This window comes from Gymnogyps californianus, chromosome 2 (genome assembly GCF_018139145.2).
Source record: "Gymnogyps californianus isolate 813 chromosome 2, ASM1813914v2, whole genome shotgun sequence".
In the NCBI taxonomy this organism is placed as follows: Eukaryota; Metazoa; Chordata; class Aves; order Accipitriformes; family Cathartidae; genus Gymnogyps; species Gymnogyps californianus.
The window spans coordinates 116195554-116219729 of NC_059472.1; the positions used below are offsets into that span (position 1 = coordinate 116195554).

General features: G+C 39.6%; 1 protein-coding gene across 1 annotated transcript in view; it reads right to left on the reverse strand.

Annotated features, from left to right (window-relative positions):
* Positions 1–7764, reverse strand: part of ARPP21 (cAMP regulated phosphoprotein 21) — a 244242-nt gene extending 236478 nt beyond the window's left edge. Inside the window, 1 exon segment of the mRNA XM_050890972.1 lies at positions 7701–7764. The gene's annotated coding sequence lies outside the window, so the exon portion shown is untranslated.
* Between the last annotated feature and the right edge of the window lie 16412 nt (positions 7765–24176).

Consider the following 24176-nt stretch of genomic DNA (forward strand, 5'->3'; position numbering starts at 1 on the left):
CCAATTATCAGTAACGCACAATGTAATGACAACACTTCAGACTACAGAACAGAGACAGCCCCTGATCCTGCAAGCATTTATTGTCCTGCACTTCCCTACCGTGAGTAATCCTTAGGATTCAATGAGACTTTGCATAATAGTAAAATTAAACCATGTATCATCATTTCAAAGGCACAGTTCTGAAATAAATAACCATCTACAGTCTCCACTCTATTTGCTGAGCAGAGGAGAGAAAAGAAGAAAAAAAAAATCATTAGAAAACTTCTCTGACAAAGGTCTTGCTTTTCTCTCTGGCTGAGGAGGAAGAGAAGACACTATCACCAGATCAATTACACAAATATTAACAGTCTAGTGATCAGGATATTTTCAAGTTGAATAGGTTGGCATAGATTGACCTAATAGATCTGGTAGGCCTGGACTCATCCCATTTTTGTCTCAGTTCCCTTTCTTTGGAGGGAGGCCAGGACAATGAGCCTTCTTACATGAGTCCCGAAGTTAAATGCCTAAAGTTAACCTGAATCCTGGTATTTGTGTACACACAATGGCCACCTGCAGCTTCTAGAGTCTGGTTTCCAGTACAACTATTTAAATCTGTGCATTCACATTTCTTTCTGCTTATATCCACTCCAAATCTGGATTTTTTGAGAAAATTCCTTCTGCAGAATTTTTCAAGCAAGGAGTTTGCTCCAAGTGAATACAGAGAGCAGGCTGAATATAATCCTTCTGACAATGTACACTGTACATCTGCTGGTGCTTCAGATGATATGACACGTGGGCTCAGCTGGGAAGGCTGGGTCTTGACCTAGGGGCTTGGCAAATCTAGCCACAGTAGTCTATGACCCAGCCAGCCTCTCAGAGAGAGGAACCATAGTGAGGACTATGGAAAAGGCCACACGTTCTGCCCCTCAGAACAGTGATTCAGTTCACTACACCAGCTTAAACTCCCAGCAAAGATGGGTTTGGTCTGCAACACCAGACTGAATTGCAGTGGCTGAGGTGCAGTTTGTTCCCCGCTGCTGGCTCTGACATAGGGGTGCTCTCACTGAACGGCCAGACAGGATGGAAGTGGTAACATCTTACATGACTGCAGCTATTTTCTTCTGTGCACATTAGGTAGAGAGACCTGACAGAAGAGATGCATCATCTGATGGTGAAAACGCAAAGGTAACATTAACAGAGTTTCTTAGATGGCTGCATAGCATGAATCCAGCTAAAGGAAACCTGAGAGGCTGTGCAACTAGGGAGGCATACAGCTGTGAAGACTGGATTAAGATGAAGATTCATCATGTTACCCATTACCTTTTGTTTCCAATCTACTAAAGGAAAGCCTGGCCTTGAATTTTGCTGTAAACTGTGACTTCAACTTTTAGTAAGTATAGGTTTTGTCTCTGGCGAGTCTGGCAAACGTTGGATGTGCTATTTCAATAGATACAGTGGATATGAAAAGGAATGCACAGGCAATGCCCATCATAGCCCAACACTAGAAGAGATGCCTAAGAAAGGAAGGGCCAGAGGGTTAGGAATGAAATGGATTGGCAACAGAGGTTAATGTTCTTGAATTCTGTGCGTAGACCAATTTCAGTAGATCCACAGACAGATTTTTCTCTTCAGTCTTCCCAGCCTTCCTGGCTAAGCCAACATTTTAATGCTGCTTTTTCATCTGTGATCTTGGGGCTTTCATCTGTGACTGCTTTTTTCTCCTGCAGTCTTGGGTTACTGAAAATATTAATATGGTGAGAATGGAAGGACCGATGTTGAACAGGAACAATTACTAAAGCTTGATGGCTAAAGAATCTCCTCTTATACGTAAGGCATGTTTTTAAATAGTTGATACAGTTGTAATAGATGATCTACCCACACATTACAGCCACAACATCAGGAGGGACAGGAGATCATTTTGCACGTTGTAAATAGACATTTATAAGTCATGCTATAAACAAGACCCGAGATGCAAACCTTTAACAGCAACAATTGATTAAGTTTTCATGCATCTAAACATGAATTAATAATTTATTAACTCTTTTCAAATATTTGTTTAGCATAAAGAGGCACCTCTAAACCAGTACTGATTTTTACATTTTTAAATAGGGTAGTGGAATACAAATTAAAAGAATTTGCCAGAATGCCAAATAAAAACCCCGAAGATATTAATACCCAAACATTCTTGCTTCTTCAAAGAATTTAAAAAAAAAAAAAAACCAAACCAAAACACAAAAACCCAAACCAGATTTAATTTTAATATATTCAAGGTAAACGGTTTAAGTAACAATGAAGCAGTTTTGAAATGGAGAATAGCTCCTGGAAAGAAAGAAAAAGTTTTGAATTTGTAACAGCTGAGAAATGGTTAGAGTAGAAATTTACTGAAACACAGTTGAATTGATGGTGTGCACAATGCAGCATGAAATAAGGGACAGAGAAAGGAAGCATATTAAGGAATTAGGAGTTTCCATTACAGGCTCATATCAGCACATAGCAAGTATTTATCTTCCTTCAGAAATTTTGCTTTCAAGCATATTCACGCTGCTTGGTATGAAAAAACCCACCACCCTGCTCCAAAAACACTTAGCTTAATATTTTCTCTCTCGTCATACATGTCTGATGCAACACTAGATATGATCAAGTTACATATGTCTCGTACAGCAAACATACTACATATAGAAATATCATTGCTGCTAAGTATCAGACATGCAGCATCATGCATTAGTATTATTAAATGGAAACAATGTTTTAATACTTCCTTTCCTAACACTACTGCAGAATGCAGCTGCCACTTCCCAACTTTGTTTTCTACTGACACTATATCCATGTATCTCTACTACCCTCTCTTCTACCCATGTTTAATACAGTTTCAGGGCTGGCTCTTGAGAAAGACACATGCCAGGCCATCTCTCCACTATCTTATATAATAAACAAAGGCTTCTTTATCTTAGTTTCTCCTACAACAGCATGGGAAGAGAAAGAAGCAAGAATACTCCCAGCACTGGGGTAGGCAGCATTAATGATGGGGTACAACACCTGCCGAGAGGAAGCAAGCACATCCCAGAGAGAGCCCCCATAAGCTTCATAACTGCAATAAACACAGCACATCTAAAAGCTATTTGTAAACGGAGCCAAATCTGAACACAAAAGTACACCCATTCAGCAGCATGCAATATCACTTTCAATTTAAGGGTTGCGGCCCTGCTGATGAAATTTTCTAATTCAAGCTACTTGATTAAAATTCTGTGACTAATATATGCTTAGATGAACAGCTCAACTGCATGCAAGGTATCCTCCAATACAGATTCAGATAGATTTTTCCCATATTGCGTTACAGCTGTTGTAGCCAGGCACTACCAATAGCTTCCATTTTGAGCTTGTGCGTCAGTCAAGCACTTATTAAAAGGTGAGACTGTTTGGGGAATTTTTCTTCAGTGACAACAAAACAGTACACTTTCAATTTCTCTAAATAGGTTTATTTGCCCAGTTAAACTGCCTGGCTTTATTGCTTCAGAAAGTGTAATATTCTCCACTGTCTCTAACTGAGATGCCACCTACCCCACCTTCTCCCACACATACTGAAGCTGGCATACAGACCAACTCAAAAATGTCAGAAAAGCAAGTCAAACTGAAGAGACCTCACATCACAGCCTTAGATGTTGCCCATATCAAAAAAGTGCACATGCAATTATTCATGTGGCATACGCTTCCCTGCAACACCAAATCCTAATGGTTATATAAAGGTACAGGTAAAGGACAGTCATAAAGACACAGCAGAAGAAGTATACTCAGATTTTATCACAAGGGTGGATGGATGAGACGAAAACGTGCGTAAGTAGATTCATTCCCTGTGTATTGCATCTACACAAATGTCTTTCTTCCCTCTTAAACTGGCACAAGCCATAGAAATTGGAGCAACCCTAAAGACAGATCAATTTCTAGCATGAAGCCTCACGTAGGGGACATAAAGCAATCCTGTGTCACTGGCAGGCTCTCATCCAGTTTAGCTTACCATATATTTCTGAAAAGAGGTACATTACCACTTACTGAACGAGTCCGTTCAGAGGGGCATTTTTCCCCACAGTCACCGTAGATGGTAACGTAAATGTCACGATGGTTTATCCAATTTAAGTTGTGACAACTGCTCCAATATCCCTTTCGATACCACGAAGACAAAATGCTTTGAACCAAGAGCCTCAGATCTGATCTGGAGATAGTGCCACACAGCCCTTGTAAACCATATCGGACAGGCTCAAAATAAGCCTGACTAAACTTTTGTCTAACATAGCTAGAGCTCAGGGTCAGCTACTGCAACCCCCCCAGCCAGTGACATGGTGTTTGTGATCTACTTCTTGGCTGCTTAGGTAAACATTAACGTATCATAAAAATATGTAGCACGTGGAAGAAGCTTTTGTTCTATGCTTGTAAGAATTTATTTTTAAAAATACAGAGAGAGAGAGCATGAGAGAGTGTGACTTGTACAATCAGCTGAGCATTATGAATCCACATCCGCTGTCATTTTTGAGAATATCTGATTAAAATCAAGAAGTCTATAATAGCAGCCATTACTTCAACATGGAAATTAGGGGTATTGTTAATTCTTTTCAACGTGTATCAGCTCCCTTCTAATTGGATCTATATTCATTACTGAAACTGAAATTAAAGAACAGCTATGAAAGGCTTTTGATGTCAGCTGTATATATCATGCCTTGAATTAAGTTACAAAAATGGTTAATACATTATATGAATCTTTAAGTACCTATTTCATTCCATTTAGTTGCACATGTCCTGAGTACCAGAGTGCTCACTGAGGTACTGCACTAATGCAGCAAACTTTTAGGACGGGTAAAGTAGCTCTTTCCATTTGAATTGCTGAAAAATGCATAGACCATGGCACCAAACCTCCCTGAAATCTGTTGGTTTAGAATTGATTTGTCTGCCAGGTGCAGGATCTGCTCAGTAAACAAGGTGCAGAACAGGGAAGAAATAGACCCTTTGAGTTATTGCTCATCAGAAATGCCACAAGAATACAAAGTAAAAGCTGGCTGAATTTGGGTGAGTGTACTATGCTCCGAGCCCTGCAAACATGTTTTTTTTCCCCAAATAAACTGGAGAAGAAAAAAAAAGAAGAAAGGAAAAGTTTGTGCTCACTTTCAGAAGACGTTTAGCAGAACTTCCCCTTCCCTCCCACCCAGCTTAATTTTTCCTTTTTTTTGTAGTGGGTCAAAAGGAAGAAGAAATAAGAGTGTATTGTACCAGCCTCTCAAACTGTTAAAATCTCCTTTCTCCCACTTTTTGCCATAGAGCAGTAGTATACGACCATTTATTCTTATGCCTTCAAAACCTAAACCCATAGCATCCTTCCTGCTTGTCCTGTGGGGCACAAAACCATGCGGGAGGATGGCAGAGTAGTTTCCCTCACCTTAACTAATCCAGACTGGAGAGGCAGAGGAGGGAAGAAAAGGTTGCCCTGATACTTCTGTTTGCTCCCTTTTGAATGCAATTCCATTTTCCATATACCAACAACCAACATTTCAACTAACTGGACAAAAAAGACGAGCTCTTCTTGCCTCGTGAAGCTGGATAACATAAGGAAAGACAATGCAGCAGGTGTTACAGGACACAAATTTGCTGCACTCTGAGCTATAACGGAGCAATTTCAGCAAGAGCTCGCAGGAAAACAGAGGGTGCAGTCCACCAACCTGCCTCTGTCTGCGTGTGAGAAACCAGTATTTCCCTGCAGAGAGACACCAGAGATCTCTTACTTGAATACTCCTTCTTCGTTAGGTCAGGCCCCTAAGAGGGCCTCTTAAGTGCTTTAATAAGGGTATCCAAGCATGCTGATACATGTTACACTTTAATTTCTCTATGTGGAATTACTAGAGAAGGCTATCCCTCTGGTAAGGACTTTTAAGGTCCACAATCAAAAAACATCTGTTTTGTTCAGGTGCTTTCTCAGAGAAGCCTGGAGCAGACCAGCCTTTACTGGACTTCAAAACACCTTTAAAATAGTAACATACTTCTTACAAAGGGTTTAAAAAAAAAATCCCTATTCCCCCAGCAAACCTGAGCTGATCCACTAGCAAAATACGAGTATGATTTCCAACCTGAGCATCTTTTCCTTCTGGAAAGCCAAGTTCCTTTTTCTGTGGGAATATCCTGCCTGAATCTCCCTGCCACCAGCTGAAAATGATCAGCAGTGGCAATTGTTCCAGTCTCTGTATTTACCTCCTCTGCCTGTCCTTATCTTGCCTGCTGCAGGTTTACCCTTTCTGACTTCTCAAAGCAGCACACCTGACATTTGCTCAGCCTTTCAGAAAAGAGGTGGACAAGCCATCCAAATTTTATTTGACTAGAACAAAACCTTGAAGTAATTAGAGTAAAGGATACCTGGCTGAAGAAATGGTATATTCCATTTATGCCAATTATCCTGGTTATAGTTCACCAGTTTGCAGTGATAAAAAGCCATTAATGAGCTTTGTCACTAGTGGCATTACTTTCTAATCTTAATTCTTTTAGGATTATTAGCTTTAAAGCCACTTGCATGAAGATAAGTTAATTTATACTAAAATTAAATTGAAGAGTAATGCTTAGATGCAGCAGTATCTACACAATAAAGCAGCACTACAAACATTCACTTGAATAAAACCCACTAATTCACTTGTTATTCACAACCCCTGAAAAATCTGTTTCCTAAAACATTTTTTTTTTTTAAATAAATCACAGTGATACATATGGAATAAGTAAAAAAAAAAAAAAAAAAAAGTCTTTAATCACATCCTCTAATTTTCTATCGACTTCAAAGTTTGTATGAACTCTGTTTGCTTTCTCCAGCATGTTGAATATTTTTCCTTGCCTAGTCACTGTGCTTCTCATGGTGGTTGTTAGAAACTCCTCTTCCTAACACAGCAGCCCCTCCTTGGGTCAGGAACCCCCATGGGGAAAAAAAAAACCAAACACCTTTTTTCTCTCCAAGAACCTCATGACAGAAATAGTTCTAACAGGGAGACTTGGCTACAGACGTAAATGAGGTCATGAAGCAAGTAGCTGCTGGAGGCACTAGGGCAGGACATTTAAATCAGAATTTTTTTTGGCTGATAGTTGGATATTTTTATTAAATGAGAACTTTCATCACTCTGAGCAACAGGTGTTTCTCTGGAGTATACCTGATGAACTTGAGGGATATGCTACCCTTATGAGCAGCAGTACCTTAGTAGTAAAGGCTATATCCAAGAAAGGCATGCAGACTTGCCCACCGATCCCACAGTAAGTAACTTTAGACCTCTGAAGTGAAATCCAGAACAGAGAGACAAACCTCCACATTGGGATCCATGTGTCTAGATTTAAGCATCTACCATAATTTTAGACATCCCTAGGCTTGTGGGGCATCCATACACAGTTAGTGGATATAATAGGTAACCTGTGCCAGGCAAGATACTTTAAATAATAGTGTTATTTTAGGTGCCTTAAGGTAGTCCACCTATATTTACACTCCTGATTTTCCCTCTCCCCCACCTCCTTGTTCAGTACACAGAGTGAATTAGATACCTAAGAATAAGATTCAAAAACACATAAACTGCATAGAGAGATATTAAGTAGTACCCCAAGAAGAAAAGTTGAGTACCAGGCAGAACAGAAACATCACAAGTAGTTAAATCAGGCTTTAACCTCTACATTTGTGTATCAATAGCTGCAATATAGCATCTTTGCCTGAGATTTACCTGGCTACCAGACTCAGAGTAGGTGCTCACATTCCTGTAGGGTTTCCTGGCTGTCAGTCAAGGAGAGATGCACAATGTCCTCCAACATCCTGCAATGTGGTTGCAGCCACGTAGCTGCAGGGCTCATCCTTTCTCCTAAAAGATCAGCTGTGCACACATAGCTCCAGCTGTCCTGTGGGACCAGCTTTAACTTGTTATGTGCTCAGGGGCTGCCTCCCACATCAAGTCCCCTATGATCCTGCAGCCTGGCTGGACATCCCAAATCAGTGCTTGGTCACAGCCACAGCCTGGGTACTTTCACATTAAACATCAGGGGCTTGGAGAGTTCAGGCACATCTAGGGTTACATGGGGCCGTTGCTGAGGAGATGGCTGTGAAAATGTCTTGCTAAACTGACGAATGAAATGATTCAGGCCAGAAAGATCTGCCTGGAAACTTCTCTGCTGCAACGAAAGTGAGGACTTGTAAAGCAAGTACACAAAACAGTCCTTCTCCCCTCCAAAAAAAAAAAGAAAAAAAGAGAGAGATGCAATAACAATGCAGATAATGCTGACCTATGCAGAATCCTAGCTGGGCTGGCTGGCACAATTTCTCACTTGCACAGCTGGAAGCATAGGTGCTGTGGATGGTGAGAAAAAGGGGGAGAAGGGAATGGGCTGAGCAGCCAGGTAGTTCCTTTTCTAGCACATCATCCAGAGTTCATGCACTCCAGCAGAACACACTAACCAGAAAGGGCTGTCCTCAGCTCCTTGTTCCATCACAGTAAATACACTCCTAACTCAAAGATGTGCACTTGATTCATGATGTTGCAGAAGGTTTCACTGGCTACATCAGAAGAGCCCTGCTGGTTCCAGCCACCACTGTGCAAACACAGCACCCTGCTAGGTGCAGTGTAACAGCATCTAGATAATAGAGAGGGATTGTAAATTCTGCCCAAAAGAATCACTGTCAATCTTTTGCTGAAAGTTATGTTTATTAACTTGCAGAGAAAAGCAGATTTGGGTTTTGGAAGAATTTTCCTAAACAAATGTCTTGAGGCTTTTTGCTTATTAATATTCTATACAGAAAGAGAATCAAGTATTAATAAGTGGGCTAAAGGGGAAATGGGTATCTTTGCTGCTTATACATCTTGATCAACAACTCACTCCCATAGTGAGAGCTACAGGGCCAATTCCCTTCTGCTTTCCACTGGCAGCATCCTGTGATCTCAGGGGTATAAAACTGAAACAAAACCAGGAGGAGTTAAGGCCTCAGTCAGGATTAGGGAAATATTCTGAACTCTATCCATATGGTTTTTGCTATAGTATATTCTTAGAGCTTCGGGTCAGAAAAATTGCACTGCTTCCTTACGTAGACATATGGGTGGTACAGGGCTGGTGATAAGGGATGGGGTTTTCAAGACTGTTCATTTCAGCTACAGCCTTTGTCATCAGCAACCCTTGTCAGTTGTCAGAGGGAGCAGAGCTGGGACAGTGCTGAGCACTTCTGAGATTTCCATCTGCCCAGGTGAGAGCTGGGGCATGGAGGTAAGAAGAGATGGGATAATTTGCCCCTTTGTCAGGAAATAAAGGATTTCGGTCTCCAGGAATGTCAGATAGAAGGTCTATCAAATTTGGCTCTTAAAGACAACAGAGGGAAGGAAAGAAAAGCTCCTTTAAAACTTCGCAGCTATATGTGGGGTGCTGCTAGATGCAAGGGAGCTGCCAGCTTTCTTAGTGTACATTACAAGTATGTAATTAAAAGCCCTTTAAAACCACCACTTATGTAAAAAAAATAAAAACAAAACCCCACAACACACAAAATAATGAAAAACAAAAACCCAACTATAGAAATAGAAATAGTTGTTATTCTTTATTGTACTTCATAATTATGGGTAATGATTTGGTTTTTGTATTTATGAGACTAAAATACTGCATCAAGCTGTTCAGATTTACTTTTATCTTTCTCAGGCCATAGAATATATGGTTTGATCACAATCTTTGCACAAAATCTACAGGAAATACTGAAAATTATTTCTTTTCACTAATTTCTTGTCATAATTAAACACAGAGTGCAGCTCAAAAATAGTTTTGGACAAGAAAATTACCAGTAATTACATCTGTACTGTTAGTTTCCCCCCTCCTCTTTTTTTTTTGAAAGCCTGTTTTTTAAGGAACAAAAACTTCAGCAATCTCTGTCTGCTCATCAGTCCATTTTCTTCTTCTGAACCTTTGGACCTCTTAGCTAACTTGAAGCAAATTTGACAGAGTAGCAGAAATCTTAAAGATAATTATGTTCCTGAAAGTTTCATACAAATTGATGGCTAGCTGGATTGAGAAGAGAGCCAAACGAGTTCTTCCGGGGAGGGTTGCAGCATGAACTTAACCATCATCTGTTGTGCTTGACCTGCCAACACCCACCCAGCAGTTTACCTACTCAGTGACTCGGCAGCATATGCATCTCTCAGCTCTGTCCCCCATACCTACAGCTTCTTGCTCACCGGGTGGTCAGGGGACATGAGAGTGAACCAAGAGAGAGCGGGGCCGTGGGAAGCCTGTGAGGAGCCCCTGCAGTGGATAGGAGCACAGGGGTTAGTAAACAAAAGCACAGAAGAGTTGGCATCCTCAGTTTTGCTCCTCATGAACTAACCAGACTTTTGTTGTTTGGGAGATTTTTCCCTCTGCTGTAAAAGAAATTTCTGTCCTATCTGAGGGCTCTCATTCCTCCCTAAATCAGTAGCGCAGGTTTAGCCCACTGTGGAGCTGGTGTACACCTTTGCCATTCAGTGGCTGTTCAGCACAGTGGGACAAAATAAAACGGTTGCTTTTGTGCGTTGCCCAGTAGACCATGTTGCTTACACTAACCCTACCGTCAGGACCAACCAAAAGTGTTCAAAACAATAGCAGTGTGCGAGCCACAGATACGATTTTAGCGGACAGCACCAAACAACAGCAGTTAGTGCTCATTTCTGTGATTGCCTGAACAGACTATGGGTGCTCAAGCATGCTTTACAACCAGGGAAAGAGATCTGGGGAACATCATGTGCCAGAGCTGCCTTGGTTGCACCTGTCCTACAGGTAAACAGAGAAATTTGTCCCTAGGGACATCAGTCTGGCAATTTTCACTACATTTCAGCTCAAAATAAATCTTTTTGGGATGTAACTCAGCTAGAAAATGAAAACAAATGCACTTTGATTCAAAGCTGAACAGCCTCTTCAGTCAGCTACATCACAGCTTTTCCTTTTCTCTGGCCACAGAACAAACCAGAAACTCCACAAAAATTATTTCTTTTTCCTTGAGGGAAGAAGTCTAAGATTAAGTAATAATCAATAGCAGACAGTAAATAAACCAATCTCTTAATGGATTGCAAAGGGACTTCAGAGGTCTTTGCACTGCACAGCAGCTGCTTCCAAAAGAACAGGCAATCGTCTTTAAAGAGTGGAGACAACGTGTCTGCGACAACAGACTTGTACTCAACATCAAGAGTACATGCTAAACCTCAGAAAGCCTAAAAGGGACTGAGGTAGTAGGGTGGATCATTCTCCCTCTAACTGGACAAGGCACCCTGAAGCATATTTCTGAAGTCACCACTCTGCTGTACAAAAGCCGTTGCAATTCCTAACATCAGACCTATAGAAAGTAAAAGCCCTCAAAAATAATAGAGATCAACGTGCAACAGCTTAACCTTTTTTAAGAACATCCTACAGGATTCAGAAATAAACTTTCTCCAGGTGAAATGCAGTCTGAGGCAGTGCTGATGATTTGACGCAATGCAGACTTGCCTGTATTTGCAGAATAGCCACAGTTGCTGTCAGAGAAACCAAGGATTAGTGACCAATCACATCAAAACCTGACTAATCACAAATATCTAATATTCATAAGCACTAAAATTGTTACAACTGTAGCCCAGTCAGACCTGATCACATGATTTGCTACCCCTAACATTCTCTTTTTACACCTTTGCTCCCTCACAAGTTCTCTCCATTACCACCCTCATCCCCTTCCTTATGAACGGGCAGCCCCTCTTTACTCTTTCCCATGGGCCCAATTTTGCTGATTTTACACTCTTATTTGATATTTGTGACATGGTAATGTTACAGTCATTTCAATCTTGGTCAGCAGTTCTGTTAAGCTACTACCCCCTGTTTCGTCATACATGTAATGTCTCTCTGCTGCTGCTGCTTCTCATGTAGTTGGAGGTCATGGCTGGCCTTTTGCCAACATAACAACTGCTATGCCTTAATTCTTCATCTGTAATATGGATGTGATCATGGTATCTTTTCTAATGCCATTTTTCTGCTTTGTCCATTTAGACAAATGGACAGTGGACATCCTTTGCTCTGTTCATTCAAAGCACCTGATTTCAGATGAAGGCATTCAAGTGACACTGACGTAAAATTAGGCAAGCAGACAAGTAACAGCACAACCACACATCCCTTCAAAACAGTATGCTTAACATTTCTCTACCTACCAAAACAGAGCTGGAAAGTAGAGCTCCTGTTGTGCCCCAAAGTGAAATAGAGCATAAAACCACAAGATTGTTACACCTTTCAGTGATACTCTTCTTTGACTTGCTCCATCATTGTCTTCTCCTTGAAAAGCCCTCCTTCTCACATTCCCATGCTATTTAGGAAAAATAATCTGGGAAGAAGATAGATGAACTCCATGGGACAGGAAAAGTGTATTTCTATCCCCTAGATGCTTGTAACAGTTCTGCTGTTGTGCTTACACGGAAAACAATCATGGGGGTCCTATGGTTGCCTATGTTCAGATGACAACATTCAACAGCTGCTGTCCATCTATGCCAAATGCCTAACCTAACCATACCTTTGAGCTTCTTGGAAATAAAAAAGAAATGCATACAAGAAGAGAAGCAGCAGTAGATCCCCATCTCTGATTCTGGACTGTAGAGTTGCAAGAATATGCAATAGTTTGGATGCCAATAAGCTATAAAGATGCTTTTCTCTTTGGTTTTGGCTAAGTTTCATTTTCTCCTTGGTGTAGTCTAACTAGAGCAAACAACTGTTTTTCTTGATTAAACTAGCGTAGATTGAGTTTTATTCGTAAGTACCTATCTCATGCCCTAAATAGCCTGTCATTCAAGCCTGGAGATTTTATTCTGATGAACCTAACTACAGATGTGAAAAATGGGAAGTAACAGTCAGGAACTGCTTTCCTATTGTATCTTGTTGAATTGCGTTGATTAGTTGCTCAAAAGCACAACCTGTTTAAGAAATAAAAACAAAATAGTGCAAATGAAAGAATCTGAGGAGAGACAAGAGGAGCTTAAAATTCACAGTCTACCCATTCTGCATACTTTGGATGCAAATGTTAAAAGAAATAAAAACCACTTCTGGCTACAAGTGAAATATGACTGAGCTGTGCTCTAAATTAAAAGCTGGCAATACCTTTGGATTTGATAAACTGTATAATGATGTCATGAATATTTAGAAGTACTACCACTTTTCATGGGGGAATGAAGTCTACATGATATCATGCCCTTCAGCTCTCATGGTGTTAAACTGAAAAAATCACTAATTATAAAACTATTCATTGAGCTTAGGATAAAGCTGAAATCTCTAGCTCAGATATTTGATTTCTGCTGATGTTCTGCTCCGTTACATGGCTGAGAAGGTAGCAGATGGTTGTAAAAGATTCAGACAAGTATCTAGCTAGGGAGAGAGCAAATACAGCTGGCTGATTTTATCGTCTGTACAGCTTCCAAGTATATGGAGAAATGCACCGAAGTGGTTAAAAGGAGGAGCTGGAAGGTTGGAATAAGAGCAGGCATGGTGTGGAGCAGGCTCTATCTCAAAGCAACCTGGACATGTGTAGAAATTCTTCACATTACTCTGGATTTCTGACAAATTCTTCACATTATTCTGACTCCATTTATTTTCTAGATGTAGTAGTAGGACAGTCCTTTCTTGATGATACTGGTGCCCTAAGGCTTTGGTTCTACGTGGTGTTCAACAGAGCCTTAACACCAGTATGAGTTCTTTGAATTTTCATACAGACACCAAACTTTCTCACAACTTCCAGCTTTAGGACTTACTTTAAAATGTGAGGAGCATATGGGAGGCTAAAAGTCAAAGACTGTAGTCTGACGTAGCAATGTATTTTACTATGTACATTACTATATAACACATTAGCTTAAAAAACAAAAGCGTTTTGTTTCTTTCAGTGTGAATATTAAATCTGAGAAGGTTAAATCAGGCAAATTACGACTGATGAAGGATTACCATTAAAAGCTAACTGATAGGTTTGATAGGGAAGTTGGAGGCTGAGTTTGCCAGACCTCCAGAAGCAGTGGAAGACACTGAAGAATCTGGGGGGAGCTCCGCCAAAGCCAGCTGACCCACTCAGAAGCACTACAGTGTCAGGGCATATTAAACTGGCAAAACAAAAAGCACAGCTGATGGATATATTAGGAAATGAAAACAAATTTAGATAGTACAGAAAAGTGATGGTTCCTAAAAGGTAAAGACAGCAGGGGTATTGCAGTTTAAAAAGTAGGCAAGAGAGCCAGTATTAATTAAGGTCTGTTGGATAGGCATGAGAAATATGATGAGAGAGGTCAGGAGGCCGTGGACAACTATACCGAGTTAGTGGAAAGAAGACAGAGCAGAGCTGTGAATCCGATCTTCTGCAGCAGGGAGAGGGACTTTGTGAGGACAAAGTAGGTATGACCTCAGGTAACTGGAATCTTCCCTGGAGTTGCCATTCCCCTGGTGACTCATTTATGTTTATTTGTTTTACTGGTGCTCCTCTTCTAGCTCTCGTGTTGATTTCTACCATACTGTTCTCATTTGTGCTTTGCTGATTTGAAACACTTGTGAGTTCTGGGAGGACAAAAGAAGATGTACTGATGAGATCCTCTGCTGCAGAGAAAGAAGAAATGTACACAATAATGACAGCTCACTTATGGTGACCTAAAGCTTTGCAATCAGAACAGCTTTGGACATGCCTGCATACCTGCAGAAGGTGGGCAAAGCCTCTGCTATCTTTCTGCTATCAGAGGCATAGTACATGAACATTAAGAGAGGCATGACCGAGAAGTCCTATCCTTTGAGATGACTGAGGAACAGCTGGAAGAACAAAGAATATGACAAAAAAGTCTAAAACTACACAAGAAATCAACAGGAAGTCGCAGTCAGGCAAGCAATAAGCCATGACAAATGCAGGTATGAGAAATAAAGTCATACAGGACTGAGATAGACATCTGGTATTTATCTCAGCAGGGTTTTTTGCAGAACAAACAGCAAAGAAACAAAAATAAATAGCTCATTTGTGATGTAGTTTAACATATAAAAAGCATAACAACAACGAAACTTCCAGATGCCAATAACTTTATGTTTCTAGCAACTTAAGCCATGAAACTCACCTGCTTTATATATATGAGCAGCTTGTTTTATATGACTGTGTTACTTTTAAAATATTATTCAACTGATTTTCATGGGGACTAATTTTAAGATACACCTTTCCCAAAAAGCAGACGTAAGTATTTGGTATTTAGATGACACAGGTTTTGCTCTCTGAATGTGAACAAAATAAGACAAGAGAAGGAACAGTTAGATCACTGGGCCTTTGATTTGCCTACGGAGAAAGCAAAAGTAGTCTGTGCAGTTCAAGCTGAAAATGAGAAATCTGCACAACATCTTACACCATTTCCTTTCTGGGTTGCTGGAACTGAACATTACATCAGATGGCTATTGTTAAAATAATACATAAAACATATGAAAAGGTGGTTTCCGCATCCATATTTTTTTCTCAGAAAGAGGAGTCATGATTTCGGGTGCTTACCCTGCAGAGATTTAGGTGCAGAAACAACAGTAACCATAAAAGCCAGGGAGAGTGGTGATGCCTCTGAACGTAAGGCCCTTTCTCTAAGCATGCAAAGGGACAGACCCAGTTCATCCACCTAACACTATGCCCATATTCCAAATCCTGTAAGATCAGTTCTATAAAAAGTAGGTATGTTGCATTTCCATCCATAAGCCTTAAAAAAAAAACCCCAACACAACAGCTGCCAGAAGAAACCCAGAAGCAATGAAGAAGACCTGAAGATCCAAAAGCACGAAGCGCATTGGATTGCTCTAGGAGTCAGCAAGCTGCTTCCTGAGCGAGGTTCTCCCTTCCCATCTCCCCCAAAATGGGATTCCCTGTGGAACTGGCAGCTCTCCAGATTTTGTCAGCTGTCAGGCTAAGTGTCTTCCAAGGGACTGCTGTACAAGATGTTGGTTGTTGAACAGAACAACGGTTTAACCTGCTGACACATGCCTTAATTTAAAAGGTCTCTCTGGAAGACTCTGAACAGCCCATTGAACATGCGTGTCCTGCAAGAAGAGAATCATCTGGAAGTAGTATCAGCGTGTGGTCTAAGCAATGAAGAGTGTCCAATATTGACATTTAGAAAGAGCCCAGGCTGAAGAACTGTACAGAGACATAGACCACCAGCCTGTCTGGTAGAGCCATGTCTGATAGGGATTGGCTTATCTGAAGTACATCCTGCTCTCTCCTTACTTATGGGAGTTACCAAAGCAATAAATACATATCTTTTAATTTGGGTTATTATTTTGGTATGCATGAAATCTCTGTTGATGTCATATTGCCGAAGTATGAAGAGCAGGTGGAAGCATTTTCATACAAAATAGAGTTCAACAATCAGTAACTAGGCAGAGACTGGTTTGTTTAATTTAAACATTGACAGAGATGTGCATTATTTGGTCTTCTATCCTATATGGAATTATTCTTATGTCAGGATTACAGAATTTCCTAATGAAATTAATCGCATCCACATTTGAATGATGCATAGGTTCTTTTTTTTTTCTTTTCTGAAAAAAAGGATTCCCAGGAAATGGGAAGCCTGAGCAGTGGCAGAAGCAGCAAAGTGAAAAGCACCTCCTGATAAGCTATTCGTTGATTTTAGGTTTTGCCTTCAGGTATGACGGCTGGAAGAGTTTACTTTCTTGAAATTGAATATAGACTCCTGGCAGAGGATTGTCAGAACCTTCTGCAACAAGGAGAAGAAAAATAAGAGAAATTGAATACAAGTACACATCTTTCTGAGTTTCTTTCAAAACTGTCCTGTTTTGAATGTATCTAAAGAGATTTTCATGTAACTGATTTTTCCAGGCATGTAGTGTACCATAAACAAAAAATGATTAGTGCAGGCATCTCTGGAAACCAGTATTTCTTGATAATGTTTACATCTGGTTCTCCACCTGCAAAAAAATCAATTAAACCCATGCTTTTAACTATTTGCTTTTTCTCCAACTTCGTTGCAAAGTGGATTCCCAGATTATTTTTTTTCCCCCCTTGAAAACAACAGTCACAGGAAGAAAGAGAGTGATGCAGAGGAACTACATGGAAAGAAACCTTGTCAGGGGTAGGCAAGAAGAGGCTCATCTCCTGGTAATTTTCACTCCAACCTGCCTCCTCTTTTTCTTCTAGAAAGACAGAGCCATGTACATTTTTTTCAGCAAGCCATCTATTCAACAGTTTTAGCCCTCCTTCCTGTTGGCAAATGATCCATGGATTCCTTTTGATTTTCATTAATTTGGTGGTTATTCAAATATACTGAATGAATGGTTTATGCAAATGTGACTGTTGCTTTGAGTGTTTGCTCATTATTCATACTGTGTGATTGATTGTCTAAGTCACAGGGTATTGTTTCTGCTCCAGGAGCAGAGAAGCCCTACAACCAAGAGGAGCTTTCAAGACGGCCAAACACCATCAGGGCTACTCTTCACACAAACATCAGTTATTACCAGTGTCTAAAACATTTCTCCTTTGTGCAAAAGAAAAAGTGATATAAACAAAGCCAAGCCTTCTGATATACAAAGCAAGGGGAAAAGGATAGTTAAATGATTCTGCTAGTTCTCCCCTACACAAATTTTCATGATTATGCAGCACTCACCCAGGAACAATCTTTGAAATTATTCAAATAGTCTTTTACAAATACATAAAAATAATTTGTCATGTAGGAGATCTTCAAAGGAAATCTCTTTGAGACTTGGTCACTGATTTTCCTGAGCTGATAAGTTAAGCTACCTTAAATTCATGTTCTTTCATAGATGATTTCCATCATAAACAACTTGATAATATCACCTATTTTGTATGTTCACAAATCATCTATTAATAGACTGCAAATCACTTGAACATATTTGTTCACCAGGTATTGACAGCTAGTCACTGAAATCAGAAGCTCTTGAGAAAGAGTGGCCAAAGCAGCCAAGTATATCTTTTGTAAAGAAGTCCATTGCTTAAACTCAAGCTCATATATATATGATCTGAATGCTGAATGGAAGGTACTTCAGGCTGATCTTCCTCAGTCTTCCCTCTTGTTAACTCTTACAAAGTAGCTACACTTGTGTAGGCTTTTGGTAAAAAAAGAAAAGCATCTAGTACGTGTTTTGCCCACTTAATCATGCAGATTAATAGAAACTGGAAGAATATGCTGGGGAAGGGATTATTCTATACATTAGTATGTACAGAGAGAGAATCCTGGGTCAGATAAACCCTTAGCATGACCCCTAAAGTCATTCTTTTTGTTCACTCTATATTTCTCCATGTAAGGGTGGTTTAGGGTACTTCCTTTCACTGAAATTGTCCGTCCACCTCTATGTGTACTGTGTTGCTTTCTTTAAATATTACACGTTTTTTCCCCCCCCTTTTTACAGGGCCCTTACATTTATACCATAGCCAGCATGAGAGCACATGGGAATAGACTCAAAGCAAGACAGCTCCCAGAAATCTAGCATTTCCCAATTCTCTAGCACTTAGCCTTTTTTTTCCCTCCAAATAATGCTCTTATAGCAAGTGCTGGTATATACTCTTGTAGTGAAATGCATTGAAGGTCTTTTTAAAGACATGTGGATACTGCACTTCAACAGGAGATTTGCCCTTCTTATTACCTCTATTCTGCCCCATTTTTTAACTTTTCCTGCCCTTTTATCACACCCTGGAAGAGTCACATTGTGGCACCCTTCTGCAGTCCCTCTCTGCATCAGCTGACCTTTACTAATTTATCTTGAAGCTGCCTCTGCCCTCTGCTCTTTCTCCCTGCTTCAAAATCCATTTTCTGCCCTGCTGTCTTTATAGCAAAATGTATTGATTCCTATAGAAAATCCATGTTGTTACTTCCTTCCTCTGACCTCTGTTTACTGATGAGGTTTGGAGGGACGGGAACTTGGTACATCTGGAAAGCACCTGCAGCACTGGAGAGATTCTCAACAAACAAAACAATAAAAACAAGAGACCCAAGTAGTGTTTGGAGAAAACATTCCAGTTTATGTGAGCCAGCACTGCACCGAGAACAGCTATTGCACTCCTCCCCTAAAGGAAAATCATCATCCTTACGTGTGAAATGTGTTTCTTCTTGTACACTGAATAACTTTGCCCTTTAATCTTTTATCTAGATCTCAAAATGTTATATCTGCAGCATCACAGTTCTTTACTTCACCTAATGACTGAACTTTCTGATCCCAGACATTTAATCTCTGTATGTAAGCACATCGAACTGGCTTGGAAAATGGGAATTGCAAATCACATTCTCCAAAATAGAAGCCAAAGTCCCCCATTATACAAGCAACATGAGTCTTTGTTTTATCTGAAAGAACAGACAAAAAGCAACATCTAAATATCAAGCATCAATGAATATTGCCCCTAATTTGCCAAAGGAAAATGAGTGCACATAATTCTTCACACGTTTACCCCAAAAAGGTCAATTCATTACCTGGTATCTTCCAGCACAACTCAGTTGAAGAGATTAAGGCCATGCTGATTTACACCAGCTAAGAATTTTGCCCCTCTGTTTACTAACACTGCTGTGGTATTATTCTTCTCTCTGTTGACTTTTTCATTAGTTAACTAATATGCGATTTATTTCGATGAATAGTACAACTGCCTTCAATTTGTTCTTGTAATTAAGGTACATGATCAACCACTTGTTATTCAAAAGCATGATGAACTGTTAAGGTCTGTTTAAGAAAAAAAAAAACATTTTGCTTGTACAGCAGCATGTGGAGGCATTTAAAAAGCTGCAGAGATTTAGAGAAAAAAATTTTGAAGTCCATATAAACTAAGTACTTTGCACAGGTATATTATAAAGCTCTTTTCCATTTCCCAACAAGAACAGTGATTCTGTAATAGAAGTAAAAGCATAAAAGCATTAAAGTTTAGGTGGCCATAAAGTACACATTTGCTGCACAAGTATTCCCAACATTAATTAAAATGCACGGCAGTCCTGACTGGAAAAAATATTAACCCTATTCTTAATTCTAACACTGAATTAAGTTAAACTAATGATTTATTTATTTTACTGGTATATTGCACTTAAACATTCCCATTGAATCCCAACCTGTTCAAATAACTGAAATCATCACATGTCAGAGACAGGCTGGTTTTCTGGCACTTCTACCTAGGTCTGAAGCAGGAGAGATTACCTCATGAGGGAGCCTGTTCCCAAGTAAACTGCAGGTAGATAAGATATTCTCAGGAGACTCATCTCTGCACCTGAACTTCTCTGTGCTTAACTCAACTTCAGAAACATCCAAACTTCATCTAACATTTTCTTGAGAAGATGAAAACTACTGCATCCTGATATTACCGTAGCACAAAGAGAATGGCCTTGAAATGTGTGTGATAAATATGCTTTTAGATATGGGTAAAAGATAACCAAAGATAAACCAGGGCTTACCCTGCCCAAATATTTATGGGAAAGAGTAAACTGTTTAAAAGGCCAATGTAAATAACAGGAGAAAATGATTGTTTGCATTTTTATCTTGTGAACTAAAGCATGAAAGAATTCAGCAACTTGCTTAGAGACACATAAAATGTGATTCTTGATCTGATGCTGCTTGCAACCAGACCAGTGCTTTATCCAGAGTTCAGTCACGACTTTAGTGTAAAGCTCAGCCCCTCCTTTCTCATTCTTTTACTAGAAAGAGTTGAGAAGCTATTGGAAAACTGGTAACAAACATTCTCTTCATAGAGAATCCATTTCAAAATGACCAAGTAATGCATAACAGTGGTCTTTATTGTAATGTCAATATAATGATTTGCTAAAGTTCTGTTGAAAGTTAATGATTTAACAAGTGTTCTTCATTTGGAAAGGAACAAACATAAGAAATTCTTTCATGGAGCAAAAAGATGGGAACAATTTGCAGCTTCCCAAACACGAGGTTCTGGCCAACAGAGAAGTACATACCAGGCACACGTACAAAAGGGTTCTAGGACAATTATTTTTAGTAGAGGTGCTTATGTGAGCAGCAGAAGCCACAGGAAAGCACAAACTAGAGATAAAGTGAAGGTAATGGACTGAAAAAGGAGTGTAGCTCTGAAGAACAGTCTAGAAAGAGTACCATCTGGGCAGAATTATATCTAAAAGATGTTGGCAAAGAAATATGCCCTATTCCATTCTTTGTACGCTTAGGAAAATGGGATTTTCTGCATTTTTTTAAATAAAGATTTTTGCATCTTTTGTCCACCATCAACCAGCAGAACCCAAAATTTGACTTTTCTAAAAGGGGATAACAGTTCTTGTTTACTAGACAAGCATGGTTAATTTGTCTCAAACTGTTTAAAAAATAAATACTGTAAGGTTTTGCATATGATTTTATATAGCACAAGTAAAGTCTGCAGATCTGGTAATAAATTTGGGCCTAAATTTTAAACAGCAGAAGGTTCAAGTTCAGATCTTAGACACATATTAAAATATGTAAATAAAGTGAGTGATTTAAGAATAAGCAATTTCAAATCAATAAATACAACAAGCAACTCAGCACTTCTAAGATACCTTCAAAAGTTTAACACTGAGCTCTGACTTTTAAAATATCAGCATTTTCTTCCTCAGGAAAGAACCTCTTTTGTGCAAGTAGCTGCATATCTTTGCTAGACTCACCCTTAGAGTTGTGCCATAACTTTTGGGGAAAAAAATCACTACCCTGTGTTGAAAGGAAGTTCACATACTGGGCTGTTTCAAACTAGCATTCAGAGCAGCTGAAGAACGGTACGGAAAATACGAACGCCTTGAGATATTGTCCAACCCTGATCTTGCATATCAGGGTTGCTACCCTAACATTGGCTAGAAAATTTTCTACTAAATACATTGATTTCAGCCTTCAAAGACTCCTTCCAGCTTAATTTTGAGGGTTCAATGAGTCTAGGTAAGGCCTGGATTACTTAAACTTAAGATACACCTTTGAAGAAATAAAAATCTTCTCAAACTCAAAAACAATACTGATTTTGAATTTCATTCCCTTTATAGAATTTATTAAAGAAAGGCCAAACTAAGACTATAAGCATTGACTCATTAGTAGAGCAGCACAACTTATGGACTCTCTCCACCAAAACAAAAAACTAGGTTCTGGCACTGGTCACAGTATATCTGTTTTCTACTTCAGATGCAAACAATATCTCACAAGCCTATTTCCAAAATCTGATGTTGTCAGTTCTGAACCATGCAGATTTACCTATAGTTTATGACTCCTGAATATTCATACATCTTTGCTGTCCTAAGTATAGAACTTGTCTTTTTTTTTTTTCCCCTTGCTCACTTTGAAGTTGTCAGCAAAACTCACATAATGCCCACATGACAATGTTAAGGACATAATCTCTCTCTAAATGAATTTACATTTCCATCCACTTCTTGTTTTCCTCTTTTTCCTTTGCCATCAATACATTCATATGCTTTCCCTCTCATCTTTCATTCTTTCCTCTTTTCCACTTTTAATATTTTTCTTTTTTTTTATTTTGCTCATTTCTCTTTATTGCTGAATGTTTTACATTTTTTCTTTTTTCCCTCTACATTTTTGTTTATTCAGTTTTCTCATCAGTCTTTCAAAGTATTTCAGCCATCTTCCAAATTGTCTTTTATCGTACTCCTATCTCCTTTTTTGACTCTACTCCTTTCAACCCGTTTTCTCCTGTTCTGTTATCCATTTGCTTTAGATTTCTTTTCAACAGCTCTGACTTTCTCAAAATGTTTCCCTGGAAATACCTCAGACATCCTCACAATGTTTGAGCCAAGATGATGTCCTCTCCACAGGTGAAACAGTAACGTGAAAAAATGGACTGGAGATCAAAGGACCCAAAAGATATTGCCTGTGTTAAAAGCCCTTCTAAGTATCCAGAGGAATTCCTAATTAAAATAAGAACTGCTTTTGCACCTATAATGATGTAAAATTCCAGTGTTGATTAAATAGCTATGTTGCACTAAACAGACTTAGTGCTATGCCCTAACAATATATGTTACGCTGTCTGTGAGAAAAGAAATGCAACATTAGACAGCAGCTGAAATACTCCAGGGAAACACAATTTAAGGGACTGCCTGGTCCGATGTTCTCCACAGATCTGAATACAAAATGCTACATGAACATCAAATCGTAATCCTACTGAAAGAAAAAAAAAAAAGATAAAACCAGCACTAATAATGCCTAACCTTCAGATTTCTTCAGCACATCCAGACACAGAGAGATCAGTTTTACTGTGACAACAATAGTATATATGCATGCGTATAAGCTTGGTCTGGCTCTTATGGAATACAGTATTTAATAGTCCAGGAGGCACAATGTACATGCTGTGCTAATTGCACTTTGAAGACATCCTCTTTGGTTTCTGCCAGGAGCACAGAACACAGCTTGTGCATATTGTTTCCTACCTGATTAGTTCCTTACACATGCTTTTAAGGCAGAAGGTCTCTAATTCAGCGCTGGTAATCCTTACGGCTGCAAATCTGGGACTCAATATTGTCGATACTAGCTTAAAAAAGATAGAATAATAATACAGAAACTGACTTGCCTTTTTGTGTGTTGCCTGAATTGGAGGCATTACATGACGACGTTTCCCACACCAATCATTAACGTGTACGGAAGTGCTTCAGTCTGGCTTAACCTGGTTTGAAAACATAATTTACAAACAAAAATGTCGTTCCAGCCTGGCTATCTATAATAGGAAATTTCATGTAGACACCCTCCTGACCCAGCAACAGAGCTATAGCATGGCCATACTACACTGTTCAGGCATTTCCTTTCTCTTTTAACACATACTTCACCGATTTTCTCCTTGACCCATTTCAGCAAAGCTTTAAGCACTGGCTTAAGTTTAGTTGCCTGAAGATCCCTCTAGAGCTGTGTGTGGAAGCCTACCTCCAACATCCCCACCTGATGACTCACTTTGTCTCCTCACCTCATTCTGCTCTTTGCTGCTGTTTATCCTTTACAGTCACCTCAACTTCTCCTCTTCAGACTTGCAGAAACTCCAGTAAGATGGCAGTGAGTGGCCAAAGCACGGGTAAAGCGCAGGCTAACTGATTTCAGCTCCAGTTTGGGAGAGTGTTTCAGCACATGTTCAGCTTTGTCCTGATATGGCGACTTTCCTAGATAAGAGAAAAATGTGACCTAACCCGTTAGTCATTTCTAATGATTCTGATGGACTCATCATTAGGACCAGGTCCCTCTACCACAGAGGTCATCGTATACTGGGCTTTTCCCAGTAA